Source organism: Anser cygnoides, chromosome 16 (genome assembly GCF_040182565.1).
Source record: "Anser cygnoides isolate HZ-2024a breed goose chromosome 16, Taihu_goose_T2T_genome, whole genome shotgun sequence".
Classification (NCBI taxonomy): Eukaryota; Metazoa; Chordata; class Aves; order Anseriformes; family Anatidae; genus Anser; species Anser cygnoides.
In genome coordinates, this window is record NC_089888.1 from 11,289,920 (window position 1) to 11,315,932 (window position 26,013).

At 50.0% G+C, this 26,013-nt stretch overlaps 1 long non-coding RNA gene across 1 annotated transcript; it reads right to left on the reverse strand.

Moving 5' to 3' along the window:
* Positions 1-2,473: 2,473 nt before the first annotated feature.
* Positions 2,474-6,405, reverse strand: LOC106040973 (uncharacterized). The gene is made up of 4 exons (XR_001210173.3): positions 6,191-6,405; positions 5,602-5,750; positions 4,406-4,531; positions 2,474-4,296 (listed from the first exon to the last, which is right to left on the reverse strand). It is a non-coding gene; the product is annotated as an uncharacterized lncRNA (long non-coding RNA).
* Positions 6,406-26,013: the final 19,608 nt, after the last annotated feature.

Here is a 26,013-nt window from a genome sequence, read left to right on the forward strand (position 1 = left end):
TTAATCTGAAGCCGCTCTGCAGGCAGGAAAACAAGCCACTTAGCCACAAATGCCACCGAGTGCTGCGGCTGCCGGTGGCTCCTCTCCCCGCACGCCAGGTGAGATAACAGGAGCTGCGAGCAGCTCGGAGGCCTGCAGAGACCCCTCAGCTGCTTGGCACTCTCGTGATTAAAGACCTTTGGAGCCCTGGTTATTATCTCCAGTCCATCCCTAAGCTGTGCAGCTCATCCCACAGGAGCTTTATCACCACCACCAGCAGCAAGTAAAAATGTGTCTCCCACCGGCAGGGCTCACCACGCTCCCTCTGTTCATGGCTGCAGTGGAAGCAGCCCCCCCGAAACGACCGTGCAATGCAGGAAAACCACGTTACACTCCAGGCTGCGTCACGTTGCGGGGAGGAGAGCACGTGCTGGCTTACTGGGACACACACATTCACCAACCCACTCCACCACCCCCAAATGCAAGATCCCCACAGCCCTTAGCAGGTAGGTGGTCACTGCTGCTGCCTTTATCTGTAAGTAACCTGGAAACACAAACACATCGCACCCTTAATTCACTGGTGCTAATTTGAGAGCAACATTAGCTTTGTCCTCATTGGCAAAAGGAAGAAAATTCCAGTTTTTTTTTTTTTTTTTTTGGACAAAGCTGTGCAAAATAACGGTGATGCAAAACACAGCCTGGGCAGGTCAGAGGGTGGCTGGAATAAGTCAGTGGGGTGGCAGGAGGGCAGAGTGGAGGGGGGGTTCCCTGCTTCTGCAGAAGCAGGAGCACAGCTCCCCACAATCCAGGCTGCACCTGGCTCACCTGAGCTTGGAGGATTGGTCTGGACTCTGAGAAGCAGAAGTACAGCGACCCCAGCACCTTCACCCCAGTGCTCACGGACTCTTCAGACACCCACAGCATTTGGACTCCCAGTGCTGCTGTTTTTACCCTGTGGCTGGAGTAAAAATTTCCATTCAAAATAGTAAAATTTAACACACACATGCACAAAAGTATATACCTTTTTCCTGGAGGTGTTTCCAGAAATTTCCTTTGAAAGAAAGGCAATAGAGACATTCACTCAAATGGTCTTTCTCCCTTCCACCTCTCCCTGGTAGGGCTGAGGTCCCTGCACCCCTTCCAGTGGCCAAAGGCACCCATGGTCCCTTCTGAGCACATAGTTGGTGCCAGCAGGGAGCAACGAGCAGGTGAAATGGGTGCTAAGTAAAGAATAACTAACATTGTAAAATCCAGGTGGGAAGGGACCTTGGGGGTCACCTAGTCTGCCTTCCTGCATAGCTCTGGTACTTCGTGCCTGCTCCTGCAGTTGGCTGGGGTCTCCAGTCATGGCCGTGCCTTTCACGCGATGCTTTTCGCTGCAGAACATCTCTCCTCATCATCGTCACTCAGCCCAGAGACACATGCATGGCCAGTGACCGAGGCTCCCACCCTGCTTGGTTTAAAGCCTGCCTGCATGTTAGCAGCCCTGCCAGCTTTGGGCTGTATCCAGCCACCTCCCATTGAAGATGACCACTCGTCTGCCTGCAATTGCCTCCTTCGTACCACCAGCAAGCAGACAGACACCACCAACTTATTTCACTCCTAATAAACTTTACAATCATTACAAGTAATTTACGCTTTCAGCTTCTGCACTGCCACTTGGTGAGAGACGAGCGGGTGAAGATGACCTGTGCAAAGTACCAAACTTCACATCTCATGGGGAAGGTGCCCCTGGAGAGGGGGTTGGTGTGGTTGCTCACAATGACAGTGAAGTTCAGCAGCCACCAAGCCCTCCCTCACCTCCTGCAGCCCAGAGCAGTGGGAACCACAATCTCCCTCCTGCCTTTTTCTCCAAGGAAGGACCCCAGCCAACTCAGAGCTGCTCTACTCGTGGTAATGCTCCTTTCCTTGGGTCTTCCAAGGCCGCAGCAAACTTCCAAGACTCCCTGTCCCCCCCATATCCTTCCCCAGGTGTCCCTCAGGGGCCACTTGGCTTACTACCCCATCCCTGCCTCCCCCCAGCTGCCTCCTCCAAGGGCCTCCAGCTTGGACCCCCCTGCAGCAAGACCCCAGATCCGGAGAGCTGCTCAGGATCATCCACACCTCTGGGAAAGGCACGGGCATCCTGACAGTAGTTAGCGCCATGCTCAGCTTCGTTTGACTGACGGGTAAATGAGATGTTTAGTGATTTCTCTGCGGTCTGGTTTACAGCAGAGAGAAATGGCTCTATCTGAGCTGCTCCGCTTCATTAGTAGTTTAGAGAAGAGGGGAGGAAAAGAGAAAGCTGCCTCGAGGTTGGAAATTAAATTCTTTTGTGTTTAATCCCCCCTGGAAAAAAAAAATAAAATAAAAAGAGCAGCAGCATTTTGGCAGATCCCTCTCCCTCCTGGCTCAGGAGGGATGCTCACAGCAGGACAGCAGAGGGGCCACCAGGAAACCTTGGACCTCTGCCCAAGTCTGCCAGAGCCCCTGCCAAAGCTGCTGAGTGGTAGCCCTCTACGCATGGATGATTGTTTTCTTGAGCATGGGAAGGGAGACCAAGGGCACCCTGCTGTGCTGCAAACGGGGTTGGATGGACCCCGCTAAGCCGTGATTCACCGGAGCACAAACCCGTGCCCGTCTGTGATCACTGGACCTCAGCAGGGCACTGAATCCCTGCTCCCCTGGGATTCATTGAGAGGAAGAAAATAAAGTTTCTGTTCCTAGGGATTGCAGAAAAATGTCTGCATTTCAGGTCATTTGGCATTTTATGTCCCTTATTAACCCTTTTCCATTTTTCATTTCCCTTTCACTCATTTCTCTTTTGAGTTGGGCCCGATTTTGAAGCAAAAAAAAATGCCTTTGAACATTTTAAAGTGAGGTTTTTACCTTTGAGGTTTTCAAAGGCAGCTTTTCTGTATTGTTCTTTCAAAGTATTTTATGGCAGTTTTCTTTTAATTCTTTTTAATCATTCAAAACCCAGTCACTGAACACGACCTGGAGTTGTGCTACACCCCCAGAAGCACCACCTGGGGGCAAAAACCCTCTTCACTGAGAGCACATCACCCAGCTCATGTTTTATGGCCAACCCAGCATCAGCACAGCTGAGGCTAGAGCAACACGCGTGCCTTAGCCCGGTGCCAGGAGCGTGGGGCAAGAGCCCAGAGCTCTGCGGTGGCTGCTGTGAGCGCTCCTGCAATTAGTGCAATTAGTCCTCTTTCACCAGAAGAGTGACAACCCCCCAGACAGGAGTGGGGATGCTCTGCAAATCTGGCCCTCCTGGAACTGCAAAATGGTTGAGGATGGGAGGCACTTCTGGAGAACGTCTGGTCCAACTGCCCTGCTCAGGCAGGGACACCTGGAGCGGTTTGCCCAGGACCACAACCATGTTTTCTGAAACTCCAGCCCTGAAACACGCAGCCCCAGGAAGTTTTAGTTATCCACATCTTTGGCTTTCTGACTCTAAAGAAGATCTCAAGGATTCAGATGCTGCCGTTCTTGGAGACCAGCACCATCTGGCCCCTGTCCTTACTCACTTTAGATTAAAGACTAGAAAGCCTTTATGAAGTCAAAAGAAAAAAAAAAAGTGATATGTCATCTGGACTTCCTACTGTTTGCTGGTAATTAAGTTTGTCACAGTCTTGACAGAGCTGGGAACAGTGGAGGGAATCAGAAAGAAAAGATGGAGGGAGAGAAAATATAACAAGAGTCTCTCCAGAGCTGTTTCCTTCTGATTCTGTTACCAAAGAAAATGATTAAAACAAATAATGATATTTCCATGGTGTCTGCTCCCCAGTTCCACTACGGATACAAATTAAGCTTAACAATTTGTCGATTCTTTTTTTTAAGCTCAGGTAATGTCATTCCAATATTTACTGGGCTGCACGCCAACTCCTGGGTTTCATATTGGTTCAAATCTAGACTCTCCCTCTTCATCCCTCTTTGTTGTTTTCTCTTAATTTGTTTCCTTTCTTTTACTTGGAGAGCCAAAAATCCAGCCAGCTCAGTGGCACAGCACCTCAGGAGCAGGGCTGAAGGGCATCTCAGCAGAAGGATCTGCCTGTCTGTATCTCCCTGCAGGAAGAAGTGGTCCTTAGAGTTCATTTTCATCTTTCACTCTGCTGGGATAAAACGAAAACTGCTGGAAAGCCCCGAAAAGCTGCCGGGGCATTATCTGTGCTTCAGTACTGCCACAGCCCACCCTGCCAAACCTCCCTCCTACACCGAGCTGATGGAGATGGAGGTGGCTGCAGTTTGCTCTTGTCCACAGCCGGGCTTCTTGCCCCTCTGGGATCAGACACAGTGAGCTGGGATGCAGGCAGAGAGGCAGCTTCAGCACTAGAAAGGCAAATTTCCATGCAAAAAAACCAGTGTTGCATTGTAAAAGCACTGAAAATATTTGGAAAGTGGAGAACATGAGTGTGGGGAAGTCATTGAAAAGAATTACCATGAGCAATTCTGGCTGTGACCCCACCTCTGCTCTGTCAGTGCCCAGCTTTGGAGCGCCCGCTGGTCTCTGCACATCCATGGAGCCCCTGACAAGCAGGACTTCCTCCTGGTTTCCTTTAGTTTCCTGGGTTGAATGAAAATTATTTGCTCCTTATGGGAAAACACAGCCCCTACCCAAACAACTGCAGCATTACAGGGTGCCACGTGAAAGCTGCTCTGACATAAATCTTGTGCTTCCCCACCTCCCTCCGAACCGGTAAGGCTGCGCAGAGCTCTCGCAGTGGACTTTGCAGAGGGCCATGAGGATAGATTTATTTTGGAATATTTCCACTTGTCATCACAATTAATCACCAGAACCCAAGGAAAAGGAGCGCAGTTTATGAAAACTGAAAATGAAAAAAGCAGGGAATGTGACTGCAGGAACCTGACAAACAGGACAGCAAGACAGGGAGACGGCTTAGAATAATCCATTTTCATGCCAACTCCAGTAAAAAGAAAAGAGAAAGACTGAGCAGCATCCTTCCCCATGACAACCTCCAGAGCATAATTGTGGCCCTCATCTGAAACCATGCAGCAGCTCTTCAGAACATTTTCAAAAGACAAGGCACCGTATTTTTTAAGCTCTGTCTCAAGCACGATACTCCGGAGAGTCCCTCTACTGTGAAAAATAAATGCTCCTCTACAAAGAACTAAATCCACACTTCACAAAAACAGCCTCAGATCTGGACATGAACTTCAGAAAACACAGATTAATGTTGGCTAAAGTTTTGCACTAAGGACACTGGCAAGACAGACTCTGTCGTGTGTCCCCACCTGTTCCTCCCCATTTCCTTGAGAGGACTTCCAGCCCCTTCACCATCTGCCATGAGAAGTACCAGGCTCCTCTGGAAGGCATATCTGCAATGTTGGCATCATTAATGCAGAAGATAAGGAGGAAGTCTGTTTTCTAACTCAGTAGCTGAGACATGGACTCCAGAATGAGACACCCTGTAATAGCTGCACCCGTGAAGCATTTACAAATAACAGCCTGCCACGGGAGAAGGATGCCCACTTCCAGCATCTGGGCAAGGAAAGGAGGCAGAAGCAAGCTCGGGTTTCCCCTGAAGCGCCCTAACCTCCGAGTTACCTGGGTGGAGGGCAGTGAGGGGGAAGAGGAAGAGGAGGGCTCCTGCCTGGCAGCCTTCTGATTCTCACCTCTGGCTCCATGTAGTGTCAGATGCTTGCAGAACAGATGGTTGAGTCAAATAGGAAATTGGTCAGTGTTTCACTGTGGCGAGAAGAAACGTATTTTTTGTTGATCCAAACCAATTTATTATTTTTTTTTTTGCATCTTGGCAGCTGAGCTGCAAAGAAAAAAAAAACACACACACAAATTTCAGCTCTGCTTTGGTTTTGTTAGGTTATAAGCTCCTAAAACACCCGAAGATGGGCATTTGGGGAAGGCTACGAGGGTTCTGGCCTGTGCCCCCCTGCAGGGTGGAGGCAGGTGGACGCGGAGGGTCCCGCCACGGGCAGCCCGGGTGTCCCAGAGCCCCGTGGCTCTCGCCCAGCTGCCCTCCAAAGACCTGCAGGCCCACCTGGAAGCAGACCATCGGTTTCTCCCCAAAACCTTCAGTGTCCCCTCATGGGCTCCACCCACTGAGCGCATGCATGGCCAGACCCTAAATACCTTTAAGTGATTTGTGGGTGTTAATCCAAGAACCATGAAAGCACGCCAGCATGCTGTTGTGGGAGCAGGTTTGCTTGGAAAGATGGAGTGAGCTTTTAAAGTCTTCGTACTCACAAGGTTTTCTTCATCAGTGACCAACCCGGATGAGTCTTCACACACAGCATCACTGCTTCCCTGCTTCCCACTACACAGCACAGCAAGCCAGAGCCCCTGCAGAGGGAAACAGCACCATCACGGCCACGAAGAGGAGCAATTCCTTACTCCTACCCCATACCCAGGCACTCAAAGTTCATTAGCAGGAGCAGGAAGGGCACGTAATCAAACATGATTAAGGTACACTAGAGACAGGATATCCAGTGTTGGTGTGTCCCTTAGCGGGCTGTTCTAGTGGGTGGCGGGGGACACGTGGGCATGCAGAACAGGGAGAACCACGAGAAATGAGCCAACAATACAGAGCAGGCTGACAATGTCCACCCAAACTACCTCACTGACCAGGAACTTGCCAGGCTTCTGGACTAGCAGGAACTATGAGAGTTAACAGCAAGCTTTCATCACAAGTTCTGTTAGTAATTCACAATCCAAAACACACACTTAGGGTTCATGAGACAAATTACTCTCCATGAATAGTTCATTGTCTCTGTGCAAGACACAATGTTCTCTGAATACACTGCTCTCTGTGAGGCTCCCACGGGGCATATGTCTCAGAGGCTGTAGTCTTAAGTGGACATAGCAAAATCCTCTTTGGTATTGCCAAGCGAGGAAGCCCTCAGCTGGAATCTGCAAAGGGAAGAAGCTCCTTTCTCCAAAAGCTGAAATTCCACTTTTGCTTAATAATTAAACCCCCAGATAACAGCTTTTATGCGTGAGCTGAACCACTAAATTACAGGGTGGATCTACAGCCTTTTTACACTGAGTGGAGTTTGCTCATGTGGAAATCTCCTGGTGCATCATCCTGTGGACACATTAACGATGTAAAGAAGGTGAGCAGGTTTTATGGTATTGATTAAAAATATTCCTCTTCCAAACTACAAAAGAATTTATGTTTTGGTTTTATTTTTTTAATCCACTTGGCACAAATTCCCCATCGTTTGAGTTGTGCAGTGTTGACGTACGTTACTTTTTTCAGACTCACTCTATTGAAAGTGGAATGACTTCACAGAAGCCGTGAGCGAAGTCTGCAGGGCTGGGAGCAGGGGCCAGCGAAGCCCCCAGGACCCCCCCTGTCTGTCTTCTCCAGGGCCTTGGCCTGGGCCTCAGCCACCGGGCATACATTGGCCAAGGATGTGCAATGACACCACCCCGCCAACTGCACCCAAGCTCCCCTACAGACCCTTCTGCTATAGGAAGTTAAAGCAATGGGCCTGAAATGTTGGATTCTCTCTTGTTCAACACTAATTCAAACACCAGTAGTTGTACAACACAGACAAAAATTGGCCTCTCAGATTGTCTCAGGAAACCCAGCAGCTTTTGATAAAACATCTTTCCCATTGCTTGTGTAGGCCAGCAGAAGGCTGCCCACAAGCGGCTCCTCCTGGATCCCAATCAGAGAACTCTTTGTTAGATTTAAATTATTTAAAAGACATGAGCCAAACCTTCCTAGCTGTTCACACACCAAATCCTAAGTATCTTTTGTTGTTGAAAAAAAATGCAGTAAGACTAATGAAATTGTAATGTATGTATTAATTAATGTACATATTTTCTCAGTAAATTTTGCACAGCTATAAATGGCCAAATAAATAATGAATGCTATAGAATAATTTATATGAGCTCTTTTTCTTACTTTGCATGTTCTAATTACTGGTATGAACATACTCCAATGAATTATTGAAAATCACAGAATAAATAATATTTAAATTAATTTGTCACCCATAAGTACACGAAAAGACATGTTCAAATATATATTTAATTCTATGAGCATATTGCATTGTAATACTTGCCCAATAAATGGAAGCAGGAGAGGGAACGTTTCTCCTGGCCAACTTTATTAGGGGCTCCAGCTCTGGGTTTCATTTTTGGCTTCCAGTGCAGAAATTCGGCATCTAGATGCTTTTCACTAATGGACCTTTGGAGGGAGAGCAGATTCCGTCATGAAGTACCATGGATGAAACCAACACCAGTCTTAAAGCATTGTAAGCAGCACCTCACACTTGCAGAGTGTGTTGCAGCTGGGAATTTCATGGTCACTTGCAGATAATTAGTCAAGCTTTAGAATTTCCCTGTGAGGCTGCATATTGTCATCGCCCTTTCACACGCCAAATGAAAGGATGGGAATGTTCTGAGCCTCTGAATGCAATTGTTGCACAACGTGAACAGTTTTTGCAGCTGCGACCAGAGGTCAGAAGCAACTGAGGGACATGCCCAGTAATTAGTGATGCTGGTTGTTAGTATGCTTGACTGCTTGTTTCTCGTGAGTATGCAGAGTAACCATGTGCATCTTGTCAAAAACTGTGCTCTAGAGGGTGGATTTCTAAGAGGTACTGCTGTGGTCTTCTGAAGAACTGCCTAGGGTGATCTGCCCAGCAAGCTATTCACAAGCAGCTGCAACCATTTGGTAGCAGCGTGTGCCCAAAGGCCTACATCACGAGGTACCGGGAGTGTTCCTGAGCTGATGGATGCAGCCAGTCCCCCCACCCCAGCAGGCACACTCCAGCCGAAACTGTGTTGCTTACCTATTAGTTATCCACTTACTCCGTAGCATGATGAGTGATCCATCAAACCCACTGCCTTCCCCTCGCTCAGCACACCCATGGTTAACAAGATTGATGAACTGCAGTTCATCCCCGAACGCTGCATTAATCACCAAGAGGATTCATCCTAGGCCGTGACGTTCACAGTGACTTTGGCTTCATCACGATTCAGCCAGAAGATGTCCCACCAGAGTGCAAGGAAGGGTCACTTCACCATGGGCAGAACCAGCAGAACCAGCTACAACTCCTCCTGCTTCAAGCAGAACATCCAAGCTGGGCATGGGCTGTGTCCAGGTGGCCGCTGGCAAGAGCACAGCTCTCAAGAGCGTGGATTTTCATATCTGATTAGTGTTTAAGTCAGACCTTAGGGTTGGAAAACCTAAATTCAAGTCCTTACCTTGTGCTCTTTTTATTCCAGACTTCTATCATTTTTTCCACAAAATGGTATTTTTTTTTTTTAAAAAAAAAAAAGTGTTTCTATGGAAAGTGTTAATGAATCTCAAGTCTCTTTAACCACCTGTACAAATGGCACATACTAAATACTTGATAGAAGAGTAGCAGAGTGGAGAACTCCATCTGACACAGACACAAAAAGTATCCCTAGGACATCTCAGTTTGCAGATAAAGCTGTGAAAACAAGTTGCAAATTTCAAATACACTGAAGGCAAAATTCACCCAGAAAAAGGTGTGTGGGGGCGGTAGAAATAAATGCAAGGACGACTACAAGAAAGTGAGCCCAGGGAGAGGAGCTTTGTTCAGGCCCAGATTGAAAATATAGTCAAATAAGAGAAGGCACCATCCTTGGTGGGCTTTCCTCCTGCACCTGGGCTAATCAAGTGACTGATTATTTGCTGAATATTTAACTATCACATCCAATATGAACTTTGCTTTATAAATGATAAATCAAGCAGCTTTTTTAAAGCTATACCTTGTCATAGTCTCTCCTCCAGCACTTTCATGGGCAGGAATAATTATTTAGTGCACGCTGCATGTATAATGAATTTTCAGGCATACTTGTTTGATCTATAGCCTTGGAAATAAAAATCCCATTAGTCTAACAAGCTCACCAATTATTTCCTGAGATCATTGAGCACATTTCAGTGAAGAAAGTTAAATAAAATTGAAAGTGAATGGAGAGCAGGGCAATATGTTGTTTTACAGAGTAAAACATTTTAAAATAGCATTTCACATCATGTTTGGGGGGCTAGAAAGAGCAGAGAATTTATGTCTGCATTAGATAGGTGCATGTAGCTTGCCTGCAGCTGCCCAGTGGAGGCTGAGTTAACACTAGGGAAGAAACATTTGTCCGAATTCAGATATTAACACTCAGATGCCTCTGTCCAAGCTAGTTACCTAGACTCCCCTTGGAAGGTTTTATGGTGAAATATATGCACTTTTGAGTGACAAGTATTCACAACCATTTCAGATACAGAAATCTGAAGACAGATTTTTTCTCAGATTTAGAAAGCCAGCGAGACAAACCGCAGAAGAGACATAAAACTGGATGATGCCAATTTCCACTTGGTGTCCAACCTCACCCAGTCACCCTGGGCTTCTAGAGGCTATGGAGGCATCCCCCAAGAGCCACCCAGCTATCTTTAGATTCCAATCTCCAAATTACATCAGCTGCCCTCTGTGGGTGGCTGCTTCTCACAGTTGCCTTGGCCAAACATCCAAAAAAAATCAGTTCTGATGAGATGCATCAACTTCAGAGGGCTGGCAGTGGGGAGCCAAGTCCATCACTCCTTCCCACGACACTCACGACGATCAGGGCGAGGAGGGAGCACCAGGCTCCATCTGCAAATAAGGAGTCGTGGCACAGCTTGATTAATTCTCATTTACTCTTCAGGGCTATTGGGAGCAGCTTTTTAGGTGATTACAGAGGGGACTGCAGCAGCAGCAAAGGAAGAGAGCGATTAGAGAAAATGCTTTAACAAACACACACACAGGGCATCAGCATTTCTGACTTCCAAGCACTTCCCTTCGCACCCAAGAAGGTGGCCTTTAACTGCTGGAACATCCACGGAAAAACAAAACCAGAAGGAACAGGCCCTGAAAACAGAAAGGTTCTGCCCTAGGAGAGGGTCAGCAGAAAAGGGAACCTTAGAAGGGATTATTTACCTTGAGCTGGTGGGATCACCGTTGCTCTGACGGATTATGAACTTCCACATGGAGTGAGGGGATGTGCTCCGAGAGCTACTTGCACAGCTCCCCGCTGGCACCAGAGCCATCACCGCCCTCACCTCCTGGGTGCGGGCCCGGCCCCAGGGAGGAGCAGGGCTGCAGGGAGCCGGTCCCCACCACAGCTCCCCCCTGCTTCCCTCTGCTTGTACCCCACCGCACCCTGCGCTCTGCCGCCCTCCTGCAGGCACCCTTCTGCTCGCTTCTCGCCCTGTGCCTCCAAGCAGGTCACTGCTGGTTTTCTCTTCTTCTTGGCAGCCGAGTCTTCTCTGGGAGCCTGGGAGAGGCCGTCTGCCTTCCCGCAGCCCTGGCATGCGGTGCCCAGCAGGAGTAGAAATGGGAAGGTGCAAAGCAAGGTCGGCACAAGCAGTCTCTTCAGAGGCTGATGAAGCCCCTGCTCTCGTTTTGTCATTTTTCTCCCCCATTAACTGACCCTTCTGGTGAATTGATACAAATGACCATGGAGCCACATGCTCGGCCAGATCAGGTTACTCCTATTAAAGCTCAAAAAAAGAGCATTTGTTCCCTCTTCATCTCTAGAAGACGCACAACTGAAGGTAGAACATGGGGGAAGAAAAAACAGCAGGGAATGATAAAAGAAAAGGCACAAATGCAATAATGAAGCCATGAAAACCAAGTCTTAGCTTGTCACATTCAAGTATTGCCCAGATAACTCTGGAAATACTTCGCTCACTGAATCTTTTTAAACATATCTAACAGTGCCTGAGCTCTGTAGTCCCATCCAAACAGGACCACGAGCCACTTTGGGATAACTTCTAAGGTTTTTCAAGTACTCAGACGCAGCACATTAATTAAGGGTTGGAACAGATGGGCATGTATGGATCACATCTGAGCTCGTTTTGGAAGGAGTGCCCTCCACTCTTCCCAGGAGCTGCTAATTACCACCCATCAGCAGGAGATCACAGCTCCAGCACTGAAACACGTGCACCGTGTGGGCTCCCAGGGCAGCTTAATACAGACAAGCTGTTTAAGTTGCCACACCTTTCCCAAAATGTGTGCATTTGCACCTTGCACTTAGCCATCTGTTTTTCTCTAGAGTGATGTCCAGGTACCCACAGGAAGATAAAATCCACGGCAAAGCTGTCACCACACTCCTGCATGGGAGCAGACTCAGCCCCTGTGCAGGCAAGCCCTGGGGCTGGCCACCGTGCCCAACCACTCCTTCCCAGGTCTGCTCTAGCTCCTGTTGTTGGGATGCCCCCTCCTTAGTACGTGTCAGGCTCATGCCCCTTGCTCCACATCCATGACCTCTACATAGAACAGCAAGTGGAAAAGTTGGTCACAAGGATCTTTCCTTGCTATTACTAGAAGGAGGAGAAGCAAGAAAAAAAACAGTTTCCCCAAGCACATCAGAAATGCCAGACTGAGGAATCCTGAGAAGTGCGGGAGCTCCCCATTTGAGGCTTGGGACACCCTTGTTCCCCGTGATTGCTCCCAGAACCCATTGATCTTTGAAAAGGAGACTGAAATAGGCTTCATTTTGAGCAAAAACTCACAGCTTCTACAGCACTGTCCTTTCAAGAATCAGTTCTTGGACTGGATGAGGGCCCCTGCACACCCAGGAGAGCAGCAGGTGCCCCAGGTGCCAAGTCAAAGGCAAATAGAAAGCAAGGGGAAAACACCCCCTTCAGCACTCCCCTGCAGAGCACAGCCCCTCTGCTTTCCCTTCCCATCCCAAGCAGGTGCACAAGACAAACGATTCCTGCTGAAATACATTTCTGAGCTCAAAAGGGCTCATGAAGATGGATGTGTCCCCTGGACCAGAGAGCTGGCAGGAAGGTGGAAAAAGGAAAAATTAAAATGATTCCACAAATCAAACTCCAAGGTGTTGTTTAGGCATGAAGGTCCCCTGCTCACTGCCATATTTGCTTTCTTCAGCTCACGCACAGATTTCAGCAGCTGAGTGTGCATGCACTGAGTGTGTGCCCTGCCCGTGACACAACCGCCAAGCCCATGGGGGCACCCGGCAGGAATGGGAGCTGTGGGCTCACCTGCTCAGCACCAGGGAGCAGGTCCGTGTGTCCTCTCTCTGACCAGAGAGAGGTGCCGGGCACAGCACCCTCCAGCTAAGGTTGCACCTCTGCTTTTTGCATATTTTTCCAGCTATTCACTATTTAAAGGAGAAACTTTCTACTTTTGCCTGTCTGCCTGAACTTTTTTCGAGAAGGAAAAGGGTTTGAAGAACATTTTGTCTTGTCATTTCTTTGAGTTATGGGACAGCAATTGAAAAACACTTTTCCCAGCAGTTTAAAGAGAAAATAACCACAGATACATTTTTCAGAACTGGAATAAAGCAAAAAAAGCATAAGTTTGAAACTTGAAACTGGTTCAGTCACCAGGCTATGGAACAACATAACGTTTGTAAATCAGGTGAACAAGAGAAAGGTCAATTCTGAGCAGAAGCAGCAGATACGTCCTGTGTCTGTCCATTCAGACAGCTTCTGTGTGATGGTTTTCTTCACATCTCTTTGTAGGGCAGCCAAATGAAGTCTTTTCCCCCTCCCTCCTCTCGTATCTCTGGAAACCCTTCCTGCATCCCTGCTTGTGTATTTTGAACAGGATACTGCTCGGAAACCACAAAGCCCCAAGCATGTCAAACACCAACCCTTCAGTCAGACAAGTCTTTCCTCTGCTAATCTCGGGCCTGTTTTAAAAGATGTTGGAGCCAAAAAATGAAACTACCAGTCAGAGGTGTGGCAGAGCTCGCCACACCTCACCCCTGCAGGCCTGATGCCCCAGCTTTGGTGGCCCCTTTCTCATGGAGTCCCACCAGCTCCAGGAGCTAAAAGGTTAAACAGGCTCATTTCCCACTCAAAAGCCACCTGAGCCAGCAGCATCCTGCCCTTGGAAGACACAACAGCAAGTGCAAACCTCCCTTGCCAAGCTGTGGCTGCCCCCTGGGCCAGCCTGCTGGCATGGCTTCGTCGGGGGCAAATGCAGCAGGAAGAGGCAGCGAGGTGGGAGCTGGGAAAGGAGGACCATGGCCTCTGACCTCTGGCTTATGTAAGATGATGAAAAAGCTGACAAGATAACCACTAATCCCCATCATTTCCGTTGTCCTTGGACTCCAGTGCACCAGTTGCCTTTGAGGAATTGCACCTTCCAAGAGCACACATGTCCATTAGCTCCAGCCATGACCCGGCCAAAGGACACAACTCACCAGCCATCCACCCCAGCACATGCTTTCTGGCAAGAAGTAGCCCAAGAAAACCTCAGACTGATCAGAGGAAGTTAAGGAGCTTGGGATGAGCTATCAAGGCAGGACAGTATGGCATGGAGCCACTCTGAGCATCGCTGCTTGGAGGGCATCTGGACTACGTGAGATGAGGTCTGTGTTGGTACAGTCTCCAGTATCAGCAAGAACTTTGTCACTGGTTTCAATAAAACAGATTCAGCCCTTAACCCACCTCTAATATGTCTGTTTCTTATAGCCAGATGAATAATGAACAGATATAAATTACAAAGAATTTGTCTGATGATGGCAAGGAGAGAAAAAGATGAATAATTTATTTGATGGATATTATTCATCCATCTCTATAGCCAGCCAAGTAATGAAAACATTTGTTCACAAATCACTTTGTTGACGGTTGAAAAGTTTGTAAAATAAATTATTCATAACTATGATTTGACTCCCTAAAAGCCCAAAAAGGATGGCTGACCTTGAAGTGGAGGAAGGTGTATCAGTACTGCACCTGTTCTAGACCTACCTTGTGCCTACCATCTCCGTGGTTACTTTGGACAGTGGGAAATGGGACCTTCATTTTTACAAGACAGCCCCAGAACTGGACAGTAATGTATCATATGGCCATGCTTAGAGGATGAGCCTGAGCCTGTACCCCAGAATGTCCCTCCAAGGACCAGGCACTCTGTCACTTGGCAGCACAGCCAGGACTCTCCAGATCTCCACTCCAGTATTAACACGTCCCACGCACCCCAGTTAGTCTTCTGTCTTTGGACACCATCACTCCCTGCTGCTTCAGCCAGGCTTCCAGCTCATCCCAGCTAAAGGTCAGTAAAACATTGTGTGATGCTTTCTGATGAAGGCAAAAAGATGGCTCTTCCCACGAGCCCAGCTCCAGAGAATGCTGGAGTACCCATTCCTCCGTAAATAACCTGCTGGAAAGGCCTGAAAATAACATTTTATTTTATTTTTTTTCTGTCAGAGGACATACAGCTGCCTTTTCAGATCTTTTCCACAGTTTATACCATTATCAGAGTTCCTTCTTCCATCCTGTCTTGCAATTTTCAGGTTGATGAAATAAGCCAAATGGCTCCATATTCCCTCTAAATAACATGAACTATATTCAAGCAAGGTTATAGCTGCCACAGATGAAAATATGATATTTATGTCCCCCTGAATTCTAGTCACTACTTTATGACCCCAGCTCCTCCAAAGAGGGCCACAAATCTACACAAAATCCCCAAGTGCAGGGTTTTGCATTTGGATCCTCTAAGATACCTAAAATTACATGAAGATGGACTGCTCCCTATTGACCATCCATATAGAGAGGCACAGAAACACACATTATTCCAACATGACTACTGAATAAATTGCCATCTGCTTTCGAGTAGCAGAAGAGAAAAAATTTCTATGGCCAAACCTCTGGAGCTGGTGAACCACAAAACTTGTCATGGTTCAATTCATCTCACAGAAATATCAAAACCACAGCTGCCCCTCTGAAATAGATACAGACTATTCATCCCCCTTCGGTGAATGAGACCAGGTTGATACTCAGGGTAAGCCAGGTTGCTTATGAGATTTTCAAGTCCTTTTGGGGAACTACAATGAGAACAACTCTGGACATATGGCATTTGCAAGGTATTCTCTCTTCCCAGAAGAGATGGTTATTGCAGAGGATGTGAAAATGAAAATTAAAATAGAAGCTCACGCAGGCTGAACAGATGGCTACCATTTCTTTGCAACAAAGACCCTGAAGTAGACCTACATTTGAGGGGAGAAAAGGGTGGAAGGGAATAGAGCAGTCTGGGATGACTTAAGACACCTGACCTCATGGACCTTCAGGTCCACTCCCCCGCAGAAGCTCAATAGTCACCAAAAGCAGAAGTGTCCACAGGTGAGACACTGCTCTGCACCCACACTAGGGCAGGATTTGCACCACAGGACCTCAGCCAAACTCACAGCCCAGCCACAGACAACCAGCCATTTGTGCAGCCTAAAAACCCTGCTGGCTTCTGCTTCTCAGCACCCAAAGAGAGACCAGACAGTGGGGGCATCGCCAGCGCCACCTCCACTCCGAGGACCATCTTCCTCTTCCTCCTTCCTTGGCCAGGACATTGCCTCCAGGAAAGGGTTCCTCAGCTGACACAATCCCATGAGCGATTTCCATAGTCCACAACTACAGCCACAAAACTATCAAAGTTTCACTCCCCCAAAATAAAAGATAGTTGGGAATTTCTGACACTGAGCCTTGCCTGGGAGCAGAGTCTGGGCTGAGATACAACAGAAGGCCACACAAGCACAGGTCCAGGGGTGCGCTCAGCACGGTGACACATGGGCTCAGACACACAAGCAAGAAGAGCCAGCCAGAGTCTCACTGAGGGGGTCATTTTCCCCATTCTAAAAGCAGTAATCTCTTTTTTTGAGTCTCTTATAAATGGACTTCAGGAAAAAAAAAAAATCTTTCCAGTGAGCATGCCTGTCTGAGCACCCAAGGACTACAGAAGAGATGAAAAGCTCCACCACAACCACTCACCTAATTAGTTTTCATCACCATCTCCTTAATAACTGGTCCAGTGCCTCCTGTTGGTTGCCATTGAACCCTCACAGATTCCTGCCAGGCCAGAAATATATGAATTTGAACTACCTGACTCTGTTAGCAAGTTGTTTCTTTGTTTTGTGTTGGTTGGTTTGTTTTTAAAGACAGCTCAGAGGCCAGATAGACCCAGATGAGTCAAACGTCCTCACACCCTCCACTGAGTTTTGCTAAAGTGAGAAAAAGTATCTGCCTTATGGTACCTGCCAAATGGCGTCCTCAGCTCAGGGCCGTTTCGGAGAGTTTCTTTTGCCGGGAACCAGACAAGAGAGCAGGCATCAAATGAGGTCAGGCTAATGTGTCACAGGGGCTTTGCTGGGATGAGCAGGGTGGGCACTGCTGTCCTCACACAGGTCACCCGTGTCACCTCCTGGTGTCCAGACACCTCCCTGATCAGGGCTGGAGGCAGCAGCAGTCCTGCAGCTCCATCTAGTGCGCTGTGCCTGGGCCATGGCCAGCACCCAGAGCTCATCCCCGTCCCCCAGGTTTCGGGCTCCTAGGGCCCCGGGATGCCTTGTGTGTGTCTCACGGCTCTCAAAATCATCACCTTTCCAGCTATCACCACCGCAGAGGACACCACATACCTGCCTCAGGTGCAATCTCCACCTCCACCTCCAGGTACCAGGGCATCGCTTTATGAAGCATGCCTGAAGTCCTCCAAAAGGACTCGTAATTTCAAGGTCTGGTGTCACATCTCCAAAGACTTCCAGCACATTGGAGGTGGAAAATCTGTTCCCCTTTAAAAAATCCCTTGCTGCAGTCAGCAGACAGGGAGCCTGCAACATGGGCGCAACAGGGCTGTGGGCTCCAGCTTGTGTTTTAACCATTAATGCCAAAAAAAAAAAAAAAAGGAATGAAGGAAGAAGTAGGATGAGATGTTCCTCAGGGAAATGAATAAGAAAGTAAGACTTGGTACATGGTAGCACACTTTTACCCACCCCCAAACACAGAATCACAGAATGGTTTGGGTGGGAAGGGCCCTTAAGGCCCACCCAGGGCCACCCCCTGCCCCCAGCCCAGGCTGCCCCCAGCCCCACCCAGCCTGGCCTCGGGCACCCCCAGGGATGGGGCACCCCCAGCTCCTGGGGCAGCCTGGGCAGGGCCTCGCCGCCCTCAGAGGGAAGGATTGCTCGGGGCTTGGACTGGCTCGGGGCTTGGAATGGCTCGGGGCTTGGACTGGCGTACGCTTCGCTGGGTTAGAAACTGGCTGGATGGCCGGGCCCAGAGAGTTGTGGTGAATGGAATCAAATCCGGTTGGAGGCCGGTCACTAGTGGAGTCCCCCAGGGCTCGGTACTGGGGCCGGTCCTCTTTAATATCTTTATCGATGATCTGGATGAGGGCGTCCAGTGCACCCTCAGTAAGTTTGCAGACGACACCAAGCTAAGTGCGTGTGTCGATCTGCTCGAGGGCAGGAAGGCTCTGCAGGAGGATCTGGATAGGCTGGAGCGATGGGCTGAGGTCAACTGTATGAAGTTCAACAAGGCCAAGTGCCGGGCCCTGCACCTGGGCTGCAACAACCCCAAGCAGCGCTACAGGCTGGGAGATGAGTGGCTGGAAAGCTGCCTGGCCGAGAAGGACCTGGGAGTATTGGTGGATAGTCGGCTGAATATGAGCCAGCAGTGTGCTCAGGTGGCCAAGAAGGCCAACAGCATCCTGGCCTGTATAAGAAGCAGTGTGGCCAGCAGGTCGAGGGAAGTGATTGTGCCCCTGTACTCGGCTCTGGTGAGGCCGCACCTTGAGTACTGTGTTCAGTTTTGGGCCCCTCGCTACAGGAAGGACATGGACATGCTCGAGCGAGTCCAGAGAAGGGCGACCAAGCTGGTGAGGGGTCTGGAGAACAAGTCTTATGAGGAGCGGCTGAGGGAGCTGGGCTTGTTCAGCCTGGAGAAGAGGAGGCTCAGGGGCGACCTCATCGCTCTCTACAGTTACCTGAAAGGAGGCTGTAGAGAGGTGGGGGTTGGTCTGTTCTCCCACGTGCCTGGTGACAGGATGAGGGGGAATGGGCTAAAGTTGCGACAGGGGAGTTTTAGGTTGGATGTTAGGAAGTACTTCTTTACCGAAAGGGTTATTAAGCATTGGAACGGGCTGCCCAGGGAGGTGGTGGAGTCACCATCCCTGGAGGTCTTTAAAAGACGTTTAGATGTAGAGCTTAGGGATATGGTTTAGTGGAGTACTTAGTGTTAGGTCGGAGGTTGGACTCGATGATCTTGAGGTCTCTTCCAACCTAGAGAAATCTGTGAATCTGTGAATCTGTGATTTCCTCCTCACATCTAAGCTGAGCCTGCCCTCTTCTAGTGTAACGCCATCCCCCCGGCCTGTCCCTACCCCCTGGCAGGGTCCCTCCCCTCTCTCCTGCAGCCCCTCAGGCCCGGGCAGGCGCTGGGAGCTCTCCCGGGGCCTTCTCTGCCCCAGGCCCAGCGCCCCCGGCACCCTCAGCCTGTCTTTGTAGGAGAGGTGCTCCAGCCCTCTGATCATCCTCGTGGCCTCCTCTGGACCCGCTCCAACAGGACCCTATCCTTCTCCTGTGGGGGTCCCAGAGCTGAACGCAGGGCTCCAGGAGGGGTCTCACGACTCACAAGGTTTCCAAAGCAGACCGCATCCTCCTCTGCTCAGCTCTCTCCTCCAGCCACAAAAGCAGGATTTGAATTGCCTCGCCAAGCTGACAAACGCCCTGGTTATTCGTCATCTGCCCTGGTGCCAATCACCACCCAGCTGTGGAGCTCTGGCTTGGGCTCTTCCAGATATAAATACTGATATATAAACCCTTAAATAAATTCATGAATGATTAGCAGAAATAATTGTTTTCTTTTTTTTCATCATTCATTATAGAAAGCTACAAAATGACTTTCATTTATTAATGGATGAGGCCCCGGTGCTAAACGAAGGTCACAGAGTGACTCGTGTCACGCTGCAGCGCTTTGGATCAATCTTTTATTAAGCATCTCCACAGTGCTTTTGGCTGCCGACTGCTCACTCAGCACGTGCTCGCACGGCTGGCAACTGCTCCTCTTTTAGCCTGGCCCAGAGCAGAGCAAGGGAAAGGGCTGGAGAGAAAAAGGTTGGAAATCTCCTATGCACACCACTTAGAGCAACTCCATGTTCAAAAATAAATCGAAGAGCAAACAAGCTTTGTCCCTGGGATAAAAGCCATGACTTTGCTGCGGGGCTGTGCTGGTCACGAGGCCCATCCCAGGGCATGGACACCCTTGGGTGAGCCCATCAGCCGCTGCTTTAACTCAGCACTGAGCCCCTGGTGCCTTACAACAGCCTCCTAAAACAACTTCTGTACATGCTTTTATTTCGAGCATCTTCCGACTCGAACGCATCCGATTCATCTCCCTGCCATAAATGACCCCTTTATGATGGAGAGCGAGCTGTCGAAGCACAGCAGAATTGTTTTCTCCCTGCTATCATGATCAAGTTGCTTGGTATAAAATGCAGCTTAAAAGTGAATCCATAACGTTCCTGGCAATGCGAGGAAACTGCTATTACTGGGAGTAAAATGTAGCTAGTAACTCTGGGGGTTTTTTCTCCACTGAAACTGTAATTAATGTGGATCCTGTGTACTAAGTGCAGGGAGAAATACAGTCTTCACAGCAGTTAAAATGCATCTCATTAGCACTGAAACCACTGTATCGTCAAAATGCATTATGTTCAGCGAGGAAAAATTGTGTAATTGAATTCCCACCAAAGCACAGTTCATCTGCAGCAAATGGCATTGTGCTCGTCATGGAGCTCATCCTGGCTGCGACTGGAAATGAGGATTAATTAGGAAACCTGTTCATTACAAGCATAGATGTGCTGTGGTCAAACTGGGGGCTGCATGCCCAAATCCCAGCAAGGCAGAAAGGGGCCCAGGGACATCTCTTATTTGGGGAGAGCTGGAGGGGCTGCGGGGGGGCTGGTTTGGCCACACCTGTAGGAGCTCGTCCTGCGAGCCGGATGCATTAGTCAATTTTTTTTTGTCAGTGCAGTAAATGCTGGCAAAAAACTGCCAACAATTCACATGAAGGTGCCCCTTACCTGCATAAATCCTTCAGTAATAATTAATAAATGATTTACACAATTGCTCTTTCATTATTCTAGGCTGTATCGCTACAAGTGGCAGTGATTGTATAAATCATGTTGCGTACAGCATCTAACAAGTGTGCCGCCAGAGGTACAAATGCACGAGGTAATAAATTCTCCAAAGCTGAACATGCCGGGCTCTTCACCTCACTAAGAATAACTCATTGATCTGCAGCATTTTAATGGGCAAATTATTATTAATTTAAATAAATAGATTAAAAGCTTCCAAAGACAGGGCACTGCAGGGGAGACACTGGGAGCAGACGGGAGAGTAGCAGAGGGAGGAGCGGTGACGTTTCGGAGCCTGAGCACCTCTGCTTTCACCCCATAGTCCTTCAGCCAGCTCAGAAGAGTGCAGAGCTGATCTAATCCCCTGCTTCGCCACAGGATCTTCAGTGAGTCCAGGCACTGGGGCATGAATGGGCAGCAAGAGCGATTAAATGCATTTTATATCACTGTTACGTATCTTCCCATTTTGCTTTGTTTTTCACATTACACCAGAGTCCTGGTATGTCTGTCCTTCCTCTCAGCAGCACGACGGTCACGCTGAGAAAACCAGACAGCAAACTAGAATCCTGCCTGTGGCCCTTGCTTTGGGCCATCCGTGCACCTTTGGAGCTGCTGGAAGCAATCCATCGCCCTCACCCTTTGCAAAGCCAGGAGCTGCTGTGGGGCCATGTTAAGCAGCCACTTGGGTGAATTTTGCTGGCTGGAGGTGCAAGGGATTCTGAGCTCCAGTTCCCCAAACCTGCAGGCATGGTCCCCTCCGATGTGGCCAAGCACAAGCCATTACTTCTGTTCTTCAAAGCCCATTGTTCAGCTCTAACGAGAAAATAACTTTAATTAAGGAAATTAAAAATTTATTTGCATTTTAATTTTAAGTAGACCTTAATGGGAAACCACTGCGGGGAGCCCTCTGGCAGCAGTCACGGGGCTGGGTAAGGAAGAGGAGAAGGAGGAGGAGGAGGAGAAGGAGGAGGAGGAGGAGGAGGAGGAGGAGGAGGAAGGCACAGCTGCCTGGCCCTGCCATCTCCACCCCGATGCACAACCCGCAGCTCGTGCCACCCGCCCAGAGGTGGCAGGCTCTCAGCCCTCCCCAGCCCCCAGAACTGCCTGACAGTGGCAGACGGGGACACGGCCACCCCTGTGACAGTGGCACCGACCTGGGGAGGCCCTGCCTGTGGCAGCAGGTGGCCTTCCCACCCCCCCTGGGTCTTGATTTCAGTTAGACGTGGAGCGTGCTGAATGCACCGAGGCTGCCCGCCGCTCCCGGGCCGACCTGGCCGGAGGAGGAGATGCATTTCCCAAGGCGAGGGAAAGGTCCCCAGTGTGCTGGTGAGCAGTGCAGCACTGATGTTTGTGGATGCTCCTGCATCTCTTGTCCACTGATGCTCCTCCAGCTGCTGTCTGAAGGCAGTTTGCTCGTTAAGCACTTACCACTCTCCCATGACCTCACACACCGGCTGCTGTCAGGATTTCCCAGCACGTCACCGCCAACCAGCACCCCCCTGCCCCAGCTATGGAAGCCTCCTGCTAATTGCAGGTGGGCAAAACAACCAAAAACAGGGCTTGGAACAACGCTGCCCTTGGTGCTGAGGTGCCACCAACGACCAGGCAGCTCAGCTGAACAACGAGGACAAGGCGAGGTGGCTTCGGGGCAAAAAGAAAACGCTTCTCATCTCATCTCCTTGCGGCTGAGGCAGCTTGGAGGGCAGCGCAATGCAAGGCGATGGTTTAGTGCATCTGGATAATGGTCTTGTTGAAAACACCCACTAATTAGTTAAGTGGTACCCAGTGTTATTAATTCGGCAGCTCTGCCATCAGCAATTTATTTGTAATAATAGTATTCCCTCTGTAACAGCATTAATCAAAATGGATTTATTAAGAAATTAAGAGGGAAGGGACATTACCTCCCTCGGGAGCACCGTTTGGCACCGGCTCTCCTCACGGCACAGATTTCTGTTGTTTCAGTTCTTTGTGTCACGTCCAACATTTCCTCCCGACATTCACACCAAGCGGAAGGGCACCACCAGGTCTTTTTTTCCAAAAAAACCCCTTCTCCCCCAGACAGGGCTCCGGCTGCGCCGCAGGTGCCTGGGGCGGGGAAGGTGCGAGGCGCGCAGCCTGCCTTTCCCTCTCTCCTCATGTTTGCCGCGTTTTGGTTCTAATTCATTAAGTATGAGTTGCAGCCTGAGTAATTACATTTGTCTTAATTAGCGTGTATTGCCACACACCGCCGCACTGAAGAGACTTCTGTTCCGTGACTAGCACCGCGCCGTGGATGCAGCCCCGCATCTCCAGCACGTGGCCCGCCGCTGCCGGGCTGCTGGCAGCTGGCTGATTAAACAGGTAAATGCTTCCTGCACCTGTGCCCAGAACTAAGTTATAAAGTTAGGGCAAAGCAAGGATGTCGTTTTTACTATTTTACCCTGTTTTTTTGGAGCCTCCCCCATAGCAGAAGCTGTTCTGCTCCACCGGGGTGTTACAGGAGAGAGACCTGGAGAGGCTGCAGGCGGGTGGATGAGAGTCCTTAAAGCTTTTAGGGTGATGGTTTCAAATGAGACCATGAGGTCCTGGTTTGCAGCTGCCGATGAAGCCAGAGCTGCAGGGTAAAGGCTTTTCCAGCAACTCTCCCTGTGCTGAGAAGCCACCATGGGCTGTGGAGGGGGCGAGGGGGTGTGGGGGGTGGGTAATCAAAGGAGCAGAGATCAGGAGGATCACTGGTGGTACCCAACATCCTACCAAGCAGCACAATGGGACTTTAACAAGAATTAATTATATTATTATGATTAAATTATACTATATCTGCTCTCTTGAGAACCCACCTGAAGCACAGAAAGGGGTGGGCCTGTCAGAGCGGGGCCAGAGGAGGCTGTGAGGATGCTCTGAGGGCTGGGGCTTAAACTAAAAGAAGGTTTGGGTTGGATGTAAGGAGGAAATCCTTCCCTCTGAGGGCGGCGAGGCCCTGCCCAGGCTGCCCCAGGAGCTGGGGGTGCCCCATCCCTGGGGGTGCCCGAGGCCAGGCTGGGGGGGGCTGGGGGCCCTGCCCATGGCAGGGGGTGGCACTGGGTGGGCTTTGAGGTCCCTTCCCACCCGAACCGTTCTGTGACCTGTGACATGATTCGCTACCTGTGCTGTAGATAAGCAGTGCGAGGAAGGATCCGTCCCACTGTGACAGAACAGAGGCAGGGCTGTCACTCTCCGTGGGCCGGATCTGTGTCATGCCATGAAAACGAACGCCGTGTCCAGGCCAAAGCACAGATGCCAACTATCCCCAGCTCCCACGGATCTCCACCACTTGTATCTAGGGCTGGGGCTGTGCTAACACCGCGTGGAAGAGCGTTATTCCTCCAGCAAGACTGGGGGATGGCAGGGATCGGGCATTCAGAGCGTGGACGGGGTGCAGGGAAGACAGCAACGTGATTCGCACTGAGCTTGCTTTCGGTCTCAGAGCTGCTTATTGAGTTTCAGATTTCCCAGGCAGCTAGCTTTGGGGCTGAGCACAGGACTGCTGCTGTTAAAAATGAGCTGCCAGGCACTGCCAACAAGTCAGTGACTTTATGAAGTCGTTAACCAGTCGATTGAAATCAGCTTTCTCTTCCCCTGCCACCCTGCTGCCATCCATCCATCACTCCCGGCTCAGCACATCCATCTCGGTGCCCCCGTGCCGGTCCCTTGGGTGCGCTGCGGCAGGATTCGGGTTGGGTGAAGACGCTGCGGATGCGGTAGATGAGAAATCCTGTTGCCTCACTGTATAAAAAGCACATTTTTTGATGGAGATGGGTGACTTTAGCCCCCGTGTTGCTGACAAACAGAAAGCACAACTGGAGGCAGGCGTGGTTCATGCTTGAGCATTGCTGTCCCCAGGCTTCCCACAGCCCAGCACTGCCGGGGATGGAGCAGCTCCCACACCGGGCAGGGCACGAGGGGCTGGTCGGAGACATAACACCAGCAAAGCTCCAGCTCTGCCCCGCTCAGTCCCGTGGAGCCGTGCTGAGGCAGCTCCACCTGCAGCGCGGTCGCCTTCCCTGCGTTGGGACACACGGTGTGGCATGGGGTGGCCGTCCGGGAGATTTGCTGTGGCACCCCGGGGACACCGCTTTCCCAAGAGCAGAGCTGGGATGGGTCTTTCCCACTCAAGTGCTGCGATTTTACCTCCTGGACTCAGGCACTGGCCCGGCTCTACCCACCAGGCTGCAGAGCCATGTCCCAAAAGGACACAGCCACTCATGGCACTCCCGGTACCCGAGGGACAAGAAGCAGGGTCTGAACGCTGGCTGGTGGTGAACTTTTGTTGAATGAGACATCAGCTCAGCACAAGCACCATGCACCCATCGCCACCTTGTGCATAAGCAGAGACAAGTGAAGACCTTCTCCTTGTCCTGCCCCAACCCCCTGGTTCAAAGCTCCAGACGTCAGCCTGGAACCAGCTCTCCGTGCCCACAGCGTCACCGCGCTCACCGAGCCCCCGATGCGCAGCGAGGATCGTCCCCAGGACCCCCATCCATCCAGGGGACACGAGGAGATGATGCAGCACCGACCGCACATGCTGAAATGAAGGCAAGCGATGAAAGCGGTGGGCGTGGGAGGGTTCGGCACGCTCACCAAAACCCAGTGCCAAAAAACCTCCCGGCACAGATATCAAAGCAAAACTCTCGCCACTCACCAGACTGAGCGATGCTACCTCTGGCTGTGCTCCGGCACAGCACCACTCCGTGCCACCCAGGGTGTCCCTCTGGGGGACATCGGGGTTGTCCGGGGGTCTGCAAGCTGCCACTCATCCCCTGTGAGTTTAACTTGGTGTTCTTCTCTCTTGGCTGCCACCCAGGGCACCGAGATGGCACCAAGCACACTGCAGACAAAATGAAGTTCTCTGCGATGGCACCAGCGGGATTATGAGAGCTTTGTCAATATTTGCCCAGGATGGAGGTGAAACTGAACCGAGTGAGGCTAAGAAATAATGTCAGATATTGGATTGTAAAGTGCAGTTGATAGCCCACAGTGGCAGCTATTGAGGTATTACCAGCTGCTGAGCTGAAAAGTCTTTTTTTTTTTCCCTTTTCCTCCCTTCCTTTGTATTTTAACTTCAGGTAAATTGATCGCGAATTACACATTGTACAACCACAGAGCTGGCTGGTACAGAAAACTGGCAACCTATAATAGGCTCAGCAGGGCGAGCTAATCCGCACGCTTGTTTCACGCTAA